Below are 7,400 nucleotides of genomic sequence, written 5' to 3' on the forward strand. Positions count from 1 at the left end.
TTAAATTACCATATTGCCCCTTCTAAGCAGACTTTTAAATTTATTTTATTTTAAAAATAAATATTCTATCCCATTAATTTTTTTATTATTAATTGAAGAAATTTGGGAAATAGAATTGTGGTAATTCATTCCCAAAATTACTTATTTAAATCTTATTATGCAATATTACCATTTATATTATTAAGTAAAATATTATATTTAATTTGATTAATTATTAATATATAATATTTAAAAAAATTTATCTTATTAATTTTGACAACTACTTTTTTTTATAAGTATTTCAAAATATATATAATTAATATAATAAAATATTAAATATTTATATTTTATTAAATTAGGACACTTCAATATTTTATATATTTTAAACAATTATAATATAAAAATAATAATATTTTATATTTTTAATTAAATAAATAGAGTAAAAAAATTATATTCAAAATTAATTAATTATATTTAATGATAAAAAAATTTATTAATAAAATAAAATAAATAAAGTAAATAAAATAAGACTAGTAAATATATAAAGGTGGTAAGAATAAATAAATAATTTTGGGAGGCGATTGAAGAGATTATTACCTCTTTTATTTATCGATTTTGAGGAATTCCTGCTTTATACCATATACACTCAAAACAAAATATTTTTTATAATAAAATTATATATAACCGCATTTTTAAATATAAAACATAAAAGTTAAATAATTTTTTTTTATTATATATTTAATTGTGTTTATTATATTTGTGATGAGATAAACCGGATATAGATTATAATTGTTATAGTTATTTAAGTCATTAACTTCACTTTAATTTATTCATTTTAATTTAAAGTATTTTAATTTAAATCACATAATTATTATTTTAATTAAATTACATAATTAATTAAAAAAAATAAAATATATTTACTCTATTTTTATTAAATTTAAATTTTAAATATAAATAAATATTTTAATAATTAATCTTAGACTTTTGTTGGATTTGAATTATTTAAAATACTTAAATCACTCAAACATTATTTCACTCTCTTTTCTAATCTATTATATTATTCCATTCATTAATCAAAATGTTAAAATACTTTATATTTTAAATTATTATTCTTTTTTATATATATAGCAAAAATCCCTTTAAATTTTTTATTCAAAAAAAATAAAATTATTACCTTTTTAAAATCATACTCAATCATTATTTTTTTTTTCCCATAAAGTTATTTAAATAAACCAACTTATCCAGCCCTTAAAAAATCTTCAAATAACTCTTTTTATCAAATAAATTATTTAAATCATAAAAGAAAACTAACGTAAGCCAGCTCTAAAATTAACATTTAAAAAAATCATTCCATTATTTATTTAATAAACCACCAATAATTGGAATCTGCTGCACATAATAATACATGCGAAAGATCTAGCATAGTGCTTCCCAGGAGATGTGAATAGACCACGTGGCAGCACAACCATCTCAAGAGATTTAATTCTTAAATGACCTAAGTACCCTCTTCAATCTTCTTGCAAATAATTTTCTCAATTTTATTTGATCATTTTGTATACTTTATTTACAGATTTCTAGAAAAAAATATATTAAAATAAAAATGTCAACATCATTACAATTCTAATTAAATTTAGAAACTATGCCAACTTTAAATTTATTAAAAGTCACCTTACCTTAGTCCAAACTCATGAATCTCCATGAAGGCATTGGTTCCTTTATAAAATTAATTAAAGCATAGCCCAACTTGCAATATATAAATCTATATTATATACACATTTTTAACTTTAATGAAATGTTTTTATTTTCTGAAATAAATAGATTGGTTCAAATTAAATGAACTAAGCATGACTTGAATACTCAAAAGTTTAAAGATCACTAATACCCTATATTTAGATTAAACTAAGGAAGGGCTAGTAAAGATCGAGTTAAATGCGAGATAACAAAACAATGGACGAAACTATTAAGGTACTCAAGACCATCTCTAACCTAACCCCTAAATTACGTTTTTCTCTTCCAACCCACACATAAACTAAAACTTAAAATGAGTTAATCCTCATTTTCTCTCACATTCCAACGTAATTTTGTGTATATAGTGTTCAAATATTAAAACTTTTTTACAACACACAAAATGGTCTCTAACTATGTAAATAGGTTAATTTTATATATTTTATATTTTATATAATTTATTGAAATGTTTTTTATTTTTATCTTTTCATTAATATAATTTTTAAAATATCATAAATTTATTGATAAAAAAAATATTTTTTAATAATTTTGTTTTGATGTAATTTTTGTACTTGTGTAGTGTAATTTGTGATTATTTAATAATGTTTAATTTATTTTTTTAATAATGTTTGTTTTGATATAATTTTCTTGTTCGTGTAGTGTAATTTGCGTTTGTTTATTTAATGATGTTTAATTTATTTTGTAGGTGTGTAAATTATTGATTATAATTAATTTTATCTAATGAGTATGAGTTTGAAAAAATATTGGGGTTTAATTTGTAAAGTTGATAAATATATAGGTAAGATTGAAAAAGTTTATGTAAAAAAGAATATTCCAAAAATATTCTTTTGAGATTAAAATGATTTTTTGGATTGAAAATGAATTATTGTTTGATGAGATATTTACACTGTATTTTCTGTATTTTGAGTTTAAGAATGAGATTTTGGGTTGAAGATATTCTCAACGAGGCTACAACCCACCCCGAAAAAAAAAACTAATTCATTATTTGCTTCTCTATTTAAAAAAAAAAAAAGCAAAACTCACATTATTCACTCATTTTATCTAATTTATACATAATTTTTCCTGATTTTTTTTTATGACAATCCTAAAATATTTTCAAGTTTACCCCAATAACATACGGAAAAAATGAATAATATAATTAATTTAATTTATGGAGTTTAATTTTGTTTTCTTTTATAAAGGAAATGAACCTACGATTTCATTAGCTGGCTGTCATCGTGATATGTTAGGCTTTGATAGCAATAATATATAATACTTAAATGGCTAAGCCAACCAAGTCATATATGAACTTGTGTAGTTGTGCCTAAAAATGAGTCATTTTAACTTTTAATCAACTTTAAGAAGAAAAAAACTCTTTTAAGGTAAGGCAATCCTTAATGTTCACAACTTCTTCTCATCATGATTAGTCAAGTTTCTTAATTTGAACAATAAGATTGGCTTAGGATGTTTGGAGCCAGCTAGTGCCAACACATGTTTTCTTTGCCACCAAAGCAATTTCCCTTTATTGTCGTCCACTTATTGTAGCCACTTCTGATCATTTTGTTTCTTTTTTATCTTAATATTTAACTAGTTATTCATATTTTTATACATATAATTAAATTCACTGTATATTCAAATAAATAACATCAAAATTAACTCTTATATATTATTAGAGTTATTCCTTAAAGATCTCTATTATGTTATAACTTTCATTTTGGATATTTGTAGTGAAAATAAATTTTATTTGTGATACAATATTATTATTTTAAAAATATATATTTCGTTTTTCACAAGACTTGCAAGCCCAATAATCTATTTGTAAAACTCTTTTTATTATTTTATTATTTTTTTGTGATTTATTTATTTATTTTATTTTCTCGTATTATTAATTATTTGTTGTTATGCTTAAATAAATTTTTTTATCATTTTTTTAATATAATAGATCATTTTTAATATATATATATATATAAATTTTAATAATGTTGTTACTAATGTATTGTTCTAACATCTCACATCTATGATCTTTTGTTTTTTTCAAAATATTATAATGTTTTTAAATGAAAACTAACTTTGAGATAATTAAAAAATATATATTCTAGTTGAACTACCAAATTAAATTGATATTTAAGTTATATATTTCTTAAGATAAATAAAATTAATTATAAAAATATTAACTTGACCCATAAATTGTGAAGAAAAATATAGGCCACAAACATAAATAAGGATATGAAGATTGGTAGGATGATAAAATTAAGACATAAACTTTATTTTTATTTGAAAATAAGCTAACATTAAGATATTATATATTGAAGAACAATCATTTTATTTTATTTTTTTCTTAGATTAAATTGACCCATAAATTGTGATTAGACTAAGGAACTCCAATAAAATGGATAAAACACCAAATCATCACCTACTTAACATATATAATCACCATCCATCAAAAGATGATAGATAAAAACAAGACAAAAATTATTGAAGCCTATCCGAATTAGTAGTGATATATATATAAAAAATAATAATTTAAAATATATGGTATTTTAGAATTTTGAGTAATGAATTGAGTGATATAATTAATAAGGAGAAGTAAAATGATGTTTATTTGTATATTTAAAAAAAAAAAAAATCAGACCGAAAAAGGCCTATAACTCAAATTAAACCAATCTTACCTAAAATCAAATATCCAGAAAATTCATATAATAGATTAGATACTTCTTCCATGGATGAATCATAAGATGTCTCTTTCTATGTATAATTGGCTCCATCATGATTTTAGAGTAAACCTATAACCAGGTCCTTCAAGTACTTGTCAATTTTAAATCAACCCTTAAACTATTGTTTGTTTTTTTATTTTAGAATGTCGGGTTCCGTTTTTCTTTAAAGTGCGACTAATCATCGCGGGTTAAGTATATAACCCGTAAATCTACTCAATCAATTTAATCAGATAAGCGGAGCTTGCTGTCTGACGGGCTCGAACTTAGATCCCGAAAGAGGCTGGGGACCTGGGGTATCCACCTTTTTTTGTCGCTAAACTAGAAGAGGAGATAATATTGTTGATTTATATAAACCAATATAGTTTCTTTTAATTTAAACTCTTAGCCATATAATACAATTTTTATTTATTGCATCATTATCTATTGTTTAAATAGGATTTTAAGTAACAAAAACAAAAAGGTCGGCTTCATATTTTAAAAGCATATATAAGAGTGACTTACAAAATCGATAAATACTTTCAGGTCTTGTTTATGGATTTACTAATGATTATTAATGATCTTATTAATGATAAATCATGAACAACAGAGCAAGGTCTCAATAATTGTTGAAATGTGCAATTATTGGTTTCTTTATTTCATTCTTATCTACATCTTATATATATAAATATATAAATGTCTACATGCATATAATTGGAAAGAGTCCATTTTTAATATTAATGTGGAATGATGCTTATTAATAATAAAAATGTGGCTAGAAAATTTGGGTGTGGCCATATAATTATTACTAGCTAGATAATGCTTATCATACACAAATAATTCAATTGATGAGACTAAGTTTGTTTGTTAATTATTGCATTATGAGGGTCATCAGGTGTTGGAATATTTTATATTAATATTATAATATATATAAGTATTTGGAAATGTTATTATCACCGGTAAAAAAAGATCTTTACCGACGGTTTTTCCCGAAGGTTTTGTAAACCTCTCCTAAATACTCCCGAGAGGAACAAATCCTTCGGGATTAAAAATAGATTCCGAGTGGGGTGTAAAACCTTCGGGTTTATTAATTATTACCGAAAGTTCTACAAAGAACTTTCGGTTTTTACCTTCCCAAAAAACCCAAAAAAATTCTAAGTGTTGGGTGTGGGTTATTTGCGAAGGTTTTAGGAAAAACCTTCGGTTTTGAAATCCCTTGGTTTTTTAATTGCGAAGGTTATTCAAAGACCCTTCTGTTTTGCCTTTTTTGAAAATTTCATTTCCGAAAGTTTTACAAAGAACCTTCGGTTTTGCTCATTAAAAAAAAATCCAAATTTTTGAAATTGGTTTTTCCGAAGGTTTTATAATAAACCCTCGGTTTTGACTAATATCAAAACCGAAAGTTTTATGAAAACCTTCGGCCTCAACCTCTATAAATACAAACCCTAACCCTTCTCTTTTTCATTCCGCTTCTCTCCTTTCTCTCTCTTCCGCCTCCGCCGCCGCCTGCCTCCTCCAAGCCGCGGGTTCTTCTCATCTCTTCAGGTAATTTGTTTGATTTGGTTTTTTTGTTTTGTTTATTGTAAGATTTAGATTTTTCTTAAGTTTGTATATATATATATATTATAGATCTAGATTTATGTTAGTTTACGTTATTTTGTTTGATGAATATATATATATATATATACATATATCTGAAATGCATTTAGGATATGGGTGATGATTCGACATGGAAGAGACTTCGGCGTACACCGGAGAAACTGCATCCGTGTTACCAGAATCTGATAACACAATCAGAAATTGCGGCACGTGAGGAAGAGGTCAGAAAGATGACGCTGGAAATGGAACAAATCCGACTAAGGGATGCCGAAAGAGGTCGTTTGCTTAGTGAAATCAAAGCGGACCGGGCCGAAATGTCTCAGAGATTAGAGAATCTCGAACAGGAACTTGTCTTGTTGAGGAGTCGACTGAATCAACCACCCGCTCCTTCCACCCCATCTAATAATTAATTTGTAGATTTATTATGGATTTATTATGGGTTTATGACAGTTATGTTTTAATATTTATGAATTATTGTTATTATGTTTGTTTGGTTTGGTTTAATATGTTTTATTAAATAATTATGTTTTTGTTGACTTTTCATATTTTTTTTAAAAAAAACCGCATTGCCAAAACCGAAAGTTTATTTGAAAACCTTCGGTTTTGACCCATTTTTTTTTAAAATATTGAGGTAAAAACCGAAGGTTTTCAAATAACCCTTCGGTTTTGTCCTTACATTAAAAAAATTAGATTTTTTTCTAAGTATGGGGAAGGGTAAAAACCGAAGGTTTTCAAATAAACCTTCGGTTTTGTCCTTACATTAAAAAAATTAGATTTTTTTCTAAGTATGGGGAAGGGTAAAAACCGAAGGTTTTCAAATAAACCTTCGGTTTTGTCCTTACATTAAAAAAATCTGAAAATTTTCTAAGTATGGGGAAGGGTAAAAACCGAAGGTTTTCAAATAAACCTTCGGTTTTGACCTTACATTAAAAAAATTAGATTTTTTTCTAAGTATGGGGAAGGGTAAAAACCGAAGGTTTTCAAATAAACCTTCGGTTTTGTCCTTACATTAAAAAAATCTGAAAATTTTCTAAGTATGGGGAAGGGTAAAAACCGAAGGTTTTCAAATAAACCTTCGGTTTTGTCCTTACATTAAAAAAATCTGAAAATTTTCTAAGTATGGGGAAGGGTAAAAACCGAAGATTTTCAAATAAACCTTCAGTTTTGACCTTACATTAAAAAAATTAGATTTTTTTCTAAGTATGGGGAAGGGTAAAAACCGAAGGTTTTCAAATAAACCTTCGGTTTTGTCCTTACATTAAAAAAATTAGATTTTTTTTTAAGTATGGGGAAGGGTAAAAACCGAAGGTTTTCAAATAAACTTTCGGTTTTGTCCTTACATTAAAAAAATCTGAAAATTTTCTAAGTATGGGGAAGGGTAAAAACCGAAGGTTTTCAAATAAACCT

This window comes from Impatiens glandulifera, chromosome 4 (genome assembly GCF_907164915.1).
Source record: "Impatiens glandulifera chromosome 4, dImpGla2.1, whole genome shotgun sequence".
NCBI lineage: Eukaryota > Viridiplantae > Streptophyta > Magnoliopsida > Ericales > Balsaminaceae > Impatiens > Impatiens glandulifera.